This window comes from Saccostrea echinata, unplaced genomic scaffold (assembly GCF_033153115.1).
Source record: "Saccostrea echinata isolate AGI-Se365-2 ecotype Australia unplaced genomic scaffold, CSIRO_AGI_Sech_v1 ptg000033l, whole genome shotgun sequence".
Classification (NCBI taxonomy): Eukaryota; Metazoa; Mollusca; class Bivalvia; order Ostreida; family Ostreidae; genus Saccostrea; species Saccostrea echinata.
This window is the reverse complement of record NW_026889782.1, coordinates 37,460,462-37,472,265: the sequence shown is the minus strand read 5'-3', so window position 1 is coordinate 37,472,265 and position 11,804 is coordinate 37,460,462.

The window sequence follows — 11,804 nt, the reverse complement described above, 5'->3', positions numbered from 1 at the left end:
CTAGTTTATTTTAAATGTCAAAATTAACTTATTTATTTTAATCATCTGAAGATTAGACTGGTGACAAATAGCCCTATCCGTTAAAAATAATTGAACATAATATCGATTTATATAAATAATAAACATCCCCATGTCTTGAAAATTCAAGTTTGTTCAAATGTTGCTCCTTTGAACTATACAATCTTTATAAATATATATTTGAAAAACCTGCCGGGCAATTGCCATGTATATATTTAAGTATGGTCAAAATATTGATTCCAGGGCTAAAGTATGGCTACAATGAGGATCATTTTTTTTCCTTTAGGAAAGAAATAAGAAGAGATTTTTTTCAGAAATTCGATGAATCATTTGGGAACATTTAATTATATTGATGTCTAATCATCTCTTTATATTGTTGAATCAAGTTTGATAAAGTCAATGGTCCTAGGACAAGGGGTGTTCTCAATAGAGGATTACAGTTTTACAGGTGAACAAGAGCGCCTAGATTACGAAGGTGGGCGTTTTGGCGCATTGCCAAATTGCTAAAAATGTGTTATTAAGGCCAACTTTAAAATAATGTTTGCTTTCCCTCTCCCGATTCAGGATGAAAAAATTGAGTCGATAGGTAGGAGAGATTTTTTTTCAAAGAAAATTTCAAAATCAATGCTGAATTTTCAAAATCTTTTCTGGAATGCATTAAAAAATAATTGCTTCCTGTAGGTTAAAAAAAGTTTTGAGTCGGGCCATTTTTAGCCATTCGGTCAGGAGAGGGCAACCAAACAATTTTTTAAAGATGGCCTAATATAAGATTTCAGATTTTCTAATTTTGATATATAATCTATCATAAGATGTTAGCAAAGGTACATAATTTGAGCGTGTGTGTGTTTCTGACGAGAAAATCCAAATGTTTGCTATTATAGGAGACATTTTTGGAGAGGTATAAGCTAGATTTCTTTTCGCATGTTTGATTCGCACGCCCAGGAAGAAGATTCATGTTCGAAGATCCTGTGAAGAATAAAAATCTTGGATCAAATTAAGAGAAGCTTATCCTCTTAATGTATATGTACTTATAAAATTAACTGAATAAAAACAGTGTATTTCAGTGCACTACAGTTTACGTGTCCTCAATATTTACGCTAAACAGTGTAAGGCTGATGGTAGATATAGATGTAGGAAAATAAACCTTCAATGTTGAGTATATATATCCCTATAAAAAAAGCCACACAAATGACCTACTTATTAAGTACAAATTATTCACATGTGCGTTTCCTTACTGTAAAACATTTTATGTACTTTAAAAAGTGAAAATAATAAGATATTTTAAAATCTAGGTGTAATTTTTTTAATCCTTGTAATCATTGATATCGCGCAGTTTTCATGAATTCCCTTTTTTCATTAATATATTTGCAAAAATGAATCTATTGTCTTTGTAATGATGTAATGATAGAGCAATACAAACAGGATGTAGTTGTCTCTTGCATGACAGACTTACATGACACAAAATATCAAACATATCTAGATATAAAGAAACTTAAAATAAATCTAAACAATAAGGAAGATTCAAATAGGAAAGGAAACAGGAAATAAGAAATCTGGATTTACCATGGGAAATACAAATCTCCGATACAGGAACGAGAAGCATATTCTTTTTTTTCAAACGTCCGCTGTATTTTCCATGTAAAGGAATCTGCCGTACTTCAAAGTGAACAATGAAACGTATAAGAAGCTTCAGAGTGAAGAAAGTGTGTAGAAAAATGATACCGTGTCTATGTGTATTGTCTGCTTTGCTACCTATCGTCACACCAGCGGGTAGTTTTAATGGTAAGCCCTTGGTATTGTTATTTAAATTACTGCTATCTGGATTTATGTAGTATAAATTTTGTAAATGTCTTGACAACTTGCTCCAAAACATTGAATGCTTTGACATTTTTTTTTATTCAATATTGCGTTTTTTGACAACTCATCAGAAATAAGGAAAAATATTTTAATTTAAGCATTTGAATTATCCTTTTTCTCTTTATGTATTCCGTGGGTTTTCGAAGAAATGAATGTATATTCTTTTGAGAATTATTTGCATTTTAGTTAAGTTTATTGGCAGCAAGAGTTGGAAATTTATAAATTAATGTTTAACCCGTGCTTGTCCCATCTGTCTCTATACTTTATCTTCTCCTCTACAAAAATATACATCCTTTATGTTGTTTATTACAAGTATCTTCAAGTATCTTACACATGGAATATGGAGATAACGAACAGTATTCAAGCTCAAAGTCCATTAATCCAATACAAATCGGGAGCATAGGAAACACGGACCTCCATAAAGATCAGTGGTGGGATCGTCAACTTCACTTACTGATGCAGCAATATACCCTTATCACCTGCATACGGGGTTTATATCTCTCAGTTGATTCAGAGCATGCTGTACGTATGAACAATTCCTAAAACGAGGTAAGTTATTGACAAACAAGTTGATGAAACAAGAATATCAGCAGTCTCGTTTAAAGTAATCATTTCGTAAGTTCTATGGTCGATACAATGACTTTGTCAGCAAATACAATCTTTCATTAAGTCAAATGCTGACTCACATTTATCATACTAATTGTTAGGCCATTATTTACACACAGAATTGTCGACGGATTTCTCCGTTATATCCTGATCATGACAGGGAGCACCCGGCGGGTGTGACCGGTCGGCAGGGGATGCTTACTCCTCCATGGCACCTGATCCCACCTCCGATGTCTTAGAGGTCCGTGTTTGCTCTGCTCCTATTTTGTAATGTTTAATGGACATTTGAGCTCGAATATTGTTCGTTATCTCCATATACTTCATCAGGTACGATGGAGGAGAGTGAGTATCCCCTGCCGACAGGTCACACCGCCGTGTGCTCCTTGTCATGTTCAGACAAATATTTATTTAAAGGTGCTTGAGAATGTACAATTAAACACAGTTTTGCATAAGATGACACTGTATTGTTAGGCTGCTTGGCATACTCCAGTATGTTTTTCAATGTTTCATTATAATTTTGCAAGTAAGAGAACATAAAGATCGACCTGCTCTTTGTATAAAAACAATGATATATGGAGAATCAGAATGTCTTTAAAAAAATAATTTTGAAAATGGCCAATGACAAGGTAAGTAAATTTACGAGTTCCATTTTTATTGAAAAAGCAGCCGTCAGTGATTTCAAAAACCCAAGATTTCTTCATTATCAATGTTGAGGTCAGTTAGTTAAAATTATCTATTACGGATTTCTCTTTTCTTTACTTTCCCTTTTTTCATTCTCCTTTATCGTCATTACAAATCTGTCATTTTGTACATTTAAATACATTTGTAATTGTATTCATGTCATAAAATATTGAATGTCAAATCGTCGAATATATAATTGTAGTCTCCCAATGATTTATGATATATATATATATATATATATATATATATATATATATATATATATATATATATATATATATATATATATATATATATATATATATATATATATATATATATATATGTTTCTAATTTTGTTCTCATTTCAGTTGAAGTGGTAACTAATATAACACAAGTAACAGAGGGAGAAAATTTTTTCATCCGATGCATTCTGTATGGAATACCTGATCTACACTTCTTTGATTCCTCAAATGCTTCAGTCGATTGGATATTTCAAACCAATGACAGGGTTATAGTTCTTGGCCAATTTCCAAAAAGATTTTTTCAACCAAAATACGAAATAGAACCAGTTGAATGGAATAAAAGATCCGTCGATAATAATTTGCAGAATGCCATAAATCTTACCATTGTTATTAATGGTACAGTCCCTGAAACGTTCTACTTTCCCACTTGAACGGTGAGCGAACGCTGAACGAACGCTGAACGAACGCTGAACGAACGCAGAGCGAACGGTGAGTGAACGATGTGTGAACGCTGAACGCAACTTGGTGAACGATGTGTGAACGGTGAACGGTGAGCGAACGCAGAACGCGAACGGAGCGCAAACGCGAACGCAAAGTGAACGGTGAACGAACGGTGAACGCAAGATGAACGATATTTTCGGAATGCCTCTGATCTTTTCCTTGCATTGAAACTATTTTATTGTATTATAATGTCAGGTGCCAAAAAATAAATAAATAAATAAATATTAATAAATAGGTAAACCAATAAATGAATGAATAAATAATTCAATAAAATAAATTCTCCAAAATTGTCCTAAGAAAGACGATGCATGCACAATAAGTTTTTAATCACACGATTTTTATCGCATTAAAACATTGTAATTGTTGCCGAACGCTGAAGTATAAAAGATGTTTTTTTAGTTGGAAAATAAAAATGTTTATTCTTATTTGATAACAAATCAGAGAAAACTTCCGACTTACAGAATGAATTAAAGCGGTTGTAACATCCATTCATATATCTCCATGTTAAGGCGATTTCGTGTAAAGTAATGAAAAAAAATTAATCACAAAGGTCAGTGGACGTTTTGCATTTATACGCTCGTATTTGAATGTTTAATACAATAATATATTGTGTATCATTTCTATTTTTCATGATGATTTATTGAGCAGACTTCTACATGTATCTGTAGATGGCCGTGATTATACTCGGACAAGATAATACAAAGATGCATATTCATATTATTTGTTATAAATTCAATTTTCAAATCTTTATATTTAAGTAATATGCTGTTATAGTGTTTATTAAACAGACAAATGAGAGAGAGAGAGAGAGAGAGAGAGAGAGAGAGAGAGAGAGAGATAAATATTCCGTTTTAGCCCCCCCTCCTTTCAGGCTTCACTAAATGTTTGTACCTATATCAAACAAAAACTCTGAATTTTTTTTTCTAAATATATCAGACAGTGAAAGTAACCTTTTTTTTTTAAATCAACAAATCATATCCATTTGTTTGACCGTTTTTATTTTCCTGCTTCAAGTTCACACGAAGTCCACGTGCTTGTCCTGTCAATCAAAATCATTCGACACTGTGCAGGTGTGAAAGTTTCGTCACATCGAAGACGAAGTGCGAGTATTTCCAACAAGTTATAACAATTATTTTTATCATTTCTAGATTTGATTCCAACATTTGAATAAGAATTGAATGAAAAACATTGGGTATTAACACTTGAATTTGAAACATACTCTCTGCCAATTCCAAATACCACCGCCGACACGTGTACATTTTGAACTACTATTGTTTTGTGACTTTTTTAGATGCATGTTTGTTTTGAGACTGAAATTTTTGTTCTAAAAAAGACCTTAACATTTTTTTTAAATGTTAATTAAAATATTCTGGAAATACAGTACTGACTAAGTAACCGATTTAGGGGGAAATGGGGGGGGGGGGGGTATTAATCATATCGAATGGCAAACATATAAAGTTACGGTGAAGAAAGAATTTTTTTCTCTATAACTATATATAAACTTAACATATTATTGTAGAGAAAATTCTTTAGTGTATTACATTTTTAATAAATATTTCCTTTAACACACTATCAATTTAATTTGCTCCAAAGATAATAAATTAACAGGATATCCGCAGTACTATGTATAACTCTCAGAACTAGTTCTATCATATTTTCTGTAGTAATTGAAAAAAAAAAGTGTTAGAAATAAATGTTTTCGTAATTTTGCTGCGTAATTATTTTGCTTGGATAATTATATCACCATTAACGATTTGTCGTCTTTAACAAAACAACAAATTGTTGCAGTGCTTGAAGTATTTGCACTTTGCCCTTGGTTAAATTTAATATTTCAGCATCGGTCTACATAGGTACAGAATGTGCTTATAACAACATTTATTTTCCAGAGTAATTTAATAAATAACCTAACAGCTAAGTTAGAATAATAAATATATATATCGTAGATATTCTTCCCCATGAAATAATGATTTTTCAAACACGATATGTTAGTTATTAAATTGAAAAAACCCTGTAGCTCCTTACCTACAAAAAGATAAGTCCTTTCACTTCGGAGTTCCGAATGACAATCAAAACTGAACGATAGGTGAACGCTGAACGCAAGGTGAACGCAAAGTGAACGGAACGAAGAGCGAACGGTGAACGCTTTGTGAACGGTGAACGCGAGCGCACGGTGAACGCAAAACTGAACGGAGAGCGAACGGTGAACGCACGGTGAAGGAACGATGAACGCACGCTGAACGAACGGTGAACGAACGGTGAGCGAACGGAAAAATGGGAAAGTAGAACGTTTCAGGGACTGTAAGTTAGAAGATGAAGAAAAATCAATGTCAGTCTTAATTTTGAGATTTATTCCATTACATGTAATTATTAATTTTAAGAGTTATTGTTCCTGGCTAAGGAGCGGACTTCCTTAATTACAGTGATAGTGTCTAGTTTTATTTGTTTGTTTGTTGTTTAACGTCCCTCTCGAGAATATTTCACTCATCTGAGACGCCACCACTTGCCGGTGGGGGGCTGCAAATTTATACCTGTACTCTGCACTCAGGGCCATTGAACACTGAGGGATATTTGTCCTGCCAACACCTACTACGAAATGGGTCCACGGTTTATACGGTCTCATCCGATGTACCGGTCTCCAGGTCGCGCAGTGGATTCGAACCCGTGACGTAAGGATCAACTCCTTACATCGCGACTCTAGAGCAAACGCTCTAACCACTGCGCCACGATGGCGACTGACTCGTATTTACATCCAAAGATACACTTTTAATTATAGAGGCAACTGTAAGAAACAGAGGAATTTACACATGCGTGGTTTCCCTTGGGTCTGAGATGGTTAGAAGAACCCTTAACCTAACAGGTGAGAGTTAAGCTTAATCACTGAGTAATTCAGATAAGTGCAAGCCATATATGCACATTTCCTATTTGGGAGACAGAAGATGTTTACTCCTCCATAGCACATTATCCCACTTTTTCTAATTTCCACATTTGCTCTGATCGTTTTCTTCATATTTCCCAAAACCTAAAACAAATGACACAACAATCACAAGATTAATTAAATTTCCTGTTTTTATTGCATACCTATTGTGTCAATTTACATTTAAGATATCTAACTGTCAAATCGTTGACTCCCTTTTGAACACTGCCGAGAAATTAATCAAAAAAATGTTCAACGTAAAAATGTCCTCATTTCGATTTTATGAATGTTAACAGATTAACAATCAATATTGTGAGTTCCTTTGTGTTATTTGATTTATTAGACTTTTTGTATGTTGTTTAAGGTCCCTCTCGAGAATTTTTCACTCATATGGAGACGCCACCACTTGCCGGTGGAGGCAGCAAATTTTGACCTATACTCGGCACTCAGGGTCGTTGAGCAGTGAAGGACCTTTTTCGTGCCAGCATCTGCTACGACACGTGACCTCGGTTTTTACGGTCTCATCCGAAAGACCGGTCTCCCGCACCCGCAACGTAAGGACCAACTCCTTACTCCGCGAGTAGACGTTCTAACCACTGTGCCACACGGGCGACATTTGTTACAAGTACATGCATTTTACATAAAAAAACACACAAAACTGATAACCCTTTGATATGTTTTGCCTTCATGAAATATATGGAGATAATGAACCGTATTCGAGCTCAAAAGTCCATTTAACAATACAAAATAGGAGCAGAGCAAACACGGACCTCCAAACATCAGAGGTGGGATCAGGTGCCATGGAGGAGTAAGCATCCCCTGCCGACCGGTCACACCCGCCGGGTGCTCCTAGTCATGATCGGGAAATAACGGAAAAACCCGTCGACAATTCTGTGTGTAAATAATGGCCTAACAATTAGTATGAAAAAAGTCAGTCACCATTTGACTCAATGATAAATTGTATTTGCTGACAAGGTCATTGTAGAACTTACGAAATGATGACTTTAAACGAGACAGCATATATTCTTGTTTCATCAACTTTTTTGTCAATAATATACCTCGTTTTAGAAATTGTACATACGTAGAGCATGATCTTGAGTATCGAATCAACTGAGAGATATATACCCCGTATGCAGGTGATGAAGGTATATTGCTGCATAAGTAAGGGAAGTTGACGATTGAAAAGTTAAAGTCATCACGTTTATCATAAAGCTTCGTTTTAGATTACCATTAACGTCTTTTTCAAGTAAAATATCCAAATATGAAACAGATGTGTCAGACTATGTGGTATCTTTTATCTCAAGTTCACGAGGATATATCGTATGGACATAAGAATGGAAATAGCCATTGTTAATTGACAATACGTCGTCGATATATCTACATGTCGAGTTGAAGGCCCCAGCAAGTGTTTTCTTCTATTCACGTACAAAATTTTGGACAAATTCTGCTTCATAAGAATACAAAAAAGTCTGCTAATAACGGGGCACAATTGGTTCCCATGGGAATTCCAATAGATTGTTGGAAGACCTGGTCTCCAAATACCACATTGATATTGTCAATCAGAAACTCAAGCATCTGTTTAATGTCATTTTCAGAGTACTTGTGTGTACAATCAGAATGTTTTTTAACAAAATAATTTTGCAAATGACCAATGACAAGATAAGTATATATACGAGTTCCATTTTTATTGAAAAAGCAGCTGTCAATGATCAAAAAGCCTGGACTTTAATTTATCGTGGGGAATGGTTGTGTATAAAGTTGAAAAGTCGTAAGTTTTTAAAGCTGTTGATTTTGGTAAATTCTTGTGATTTCAAATTTTCCAAAAGTTCCTTGGAATTTTTAAGTATCCACATCTGATTTACACCACTTCTCGAATATATATTGTTGCACAGTACTCTTGAAGTTTCTCCTTCAGCACTGTTAATATCTTAGTGAGGAGTAAAGATAGAGGCTTGGTTGAACATTTACTGGAACCCGCTATGTATCTTTGTTTGTAAGGATTTCTATGAAGTTTCGGAATCCAATATAAATATGGTAATTCAAATTCATTTTGGTTGTTTGGAATATTAAAAATATTCAAAACTGACATGAAATACAAAAATATGATTTTGAAGAATTTCTTCCTTAGAAAGGGAACTATGAGTATAAGTTGGATTACCACTTGTAGAATTAAATCCAAGTTCCTATAAAATACATTCAATATTATGAGTCTTACAAGCAAAGACAATGTTGTTACTTGCTTTGTCAGCAGGGACCAGTACGTACTGATCATGTTATATATCTAATTCTTTTTTCACTTCTGGATTATTGAATACAGAAGGATAGATGGTTTTCATATTGCCTCTCAATCTTTTAATGCGCGATTTTAACATACACCTGATACATTTAATCCATTCTGACAAAGTGTCAAGGTCTTCTTTTTCATGTCTGGCCCATCGCCTGGCGTAGTCCTCTACAGAATCCATAATATTTATGAAATTCCGACGCCAGTTGAAGGATCTGGGTTCCCTAAATTTAGGACCTTTTAAAATTAGCGATCTAAGGTCCTCATTATTAACTATATTTACGTCACTAGTAATAACGTGTCCAGCAGGACTATAGTTATAGGGCGTAGAAGAACAAGAACACGAAGGAGGATTATGTTTCAGATATTCGATATCCAGGCCCTGTTAAGTTTTCTTGTAATCGAAACGTTTGGAAGCAATATTCGATGTATATTTGTAGGAAATACAAGGTGTAGTCTTTAATTTGAAATATGGTGGATTACAAGACTGGACCCTTTTTTGATTAAGAATATTACTTATATTAACCGCGTCAATTCCTTTGTTGGCGTATTGAGGTTTAAGGAAAAAAACGGATTGTTTTAGCTGCATTTTCTTCAGTAAAATGCGGGGATTTAAAAAGCCTATGGTTGGCAATATCCATAATTACAGATCCGAGCCTATATTCTGGTGTCGAGGAATCAAAAAATGGACTTTCCTTGACCTTTTCAAGAAGACTATTTAAAAGTTTCAAAGGGACAGAGTAAAGTTTGGTGCGAATATGATGTAGACCTTACTGTTATTTACGTAAGGTAGTAATGGATCAAAAGAGACATCGTGTATTAAAGGTTTATTGTAAGACCAATGCCCATGACTACGCTTACGTCTCTGTGTATGATTAAAAAGTATCATCACATTTACATTGTTACACTGTGGACTGGAAAGATTTCCAACACTAACGACATTGTCATTACATCCATAGGGAAAGGCTGTTCCTAGCTTCCTTATCCAGAATTCTTCTCGTCTACGGAAAGGTGTACTCAGTGATGGACTGTCTGTGTGATGGTAAATCTTTTCCAGAATTCTAACTTTCATTGACAAAATAGAATGATCAGGTAAATTGAAATGTTTGTATGAAGTTGCTGGCCCCCATTATTTATCTGAAATCTATGATCTGATGTTCATTTATTGAGTGATCCTTTGGTTTCACCAACATAAACAAGTCCACAAAGATTACATTCTATTCCGTAGACAACATTAAAAGATCTGCAGTTCAGATTTTCCCAAGTTTTGGTACAGAAGCTCTGTCCAGTAAGATTACTGGTGAAAGAAGTGTTAGTTATCAAAATGTCACAGGTTTTACAGTTTTTCGCAGAACATTTTGAAATAGAAGACATGGGATCGGAAAAGGAGTCTTCGAATATATCTCTAATAGAAACTTTACATTCTTTCAATTTTTTGTATGAACTGTTGGTTTCATACCAAAACTGGGAATCTGAAGACTGTACATATGACATATGTTTAATATCCCTGAGGATTATCCGAGGGGCACCGAATGAACTCCTTGAGTCTGTGTCCCTTATAGACTCAAAAGAGTGACGCCTTTTTATACTGGGCGACACGTCTGCCAGTATCATTTCTTTATTCTGTGTACTTTAAATTAATGCATATAAAACCACAAAATTTAACCAGATTTCCCTTGTATTTATTGAATTTTTATAGGTCAAAGTTTAGTGACGGACAAAAAATTTTGATTTCTATTTTCCCCATTAAGTTCATTGATAAAACCGAGAACCTCTCTCATTTTGCTGATTGATATTTTAACAGATGATACTACCAACTCTTCTTTCGTGTTCATTGACTACGCAGTACCCAGAGAAGAGGCAGATAAGAGGTGTTCTTTCTATGGCTTCAAGACCCCGGATAATAAGGCAACGGAACATGAACTTAGTTCTATCATGCAGTCTAATGAAATTGTATGGACGTTTACTGTTGACGACAGATATGTTTTCATAAGACATCGTCCATGGCTTTCAATCAGAGGTAGACATTCTTTTTGCTCTTTAACACTTACAAAAATAAAAATCATGAGATTAAAATAATCATAAACCTCGTTTAAAATCAGCATTCTGTAAATTCTATGGTCGTTATAATGACCTTGTTAACAATATAACCTATCATTTGGTTGTGTTGTGGCTGATGTGTTTGATACCAATTGTTGCCCTTGCTTTTATATCAAATTTGACTAAGTTGTAATTATATTATTTTATGACGTCAGAAAGAGCTTTCCCTTCTGCTCATATTTCACATAATGTTGGATCTTATTCCATTTTATTTCTTTTCTTTCTTTTGACACCTACTCTTTTATTTCAAGTGATCCACTAAAGATTATCTTCTGTGATTAAGTTTAATTTGTACTTTTAGATTTTTTTTATCTGATGAATATTCTAAAAAAATTCTTCTCTCTTTCTTAAAACAAAAGTTTAGGTTATCATGATAAAAGGAAACGAATGTTCAGGTTTCAAAAGTTCTAATAAATATTCCATGTTCAGATGATATTGATAAATTCCAAGATTATTATCAGCCTGACCTTTATAAGTTTCTTGATGAAGTATACATTTAAGTCCTGTTTAACTTATTTACAGGCTGTCATCATATAAATCTGACACACAATGGTGAACTGCACCCCAACTGTAATCTTGTATTTGATTCACCGGACAAGATGATAAGTTCATATATTGG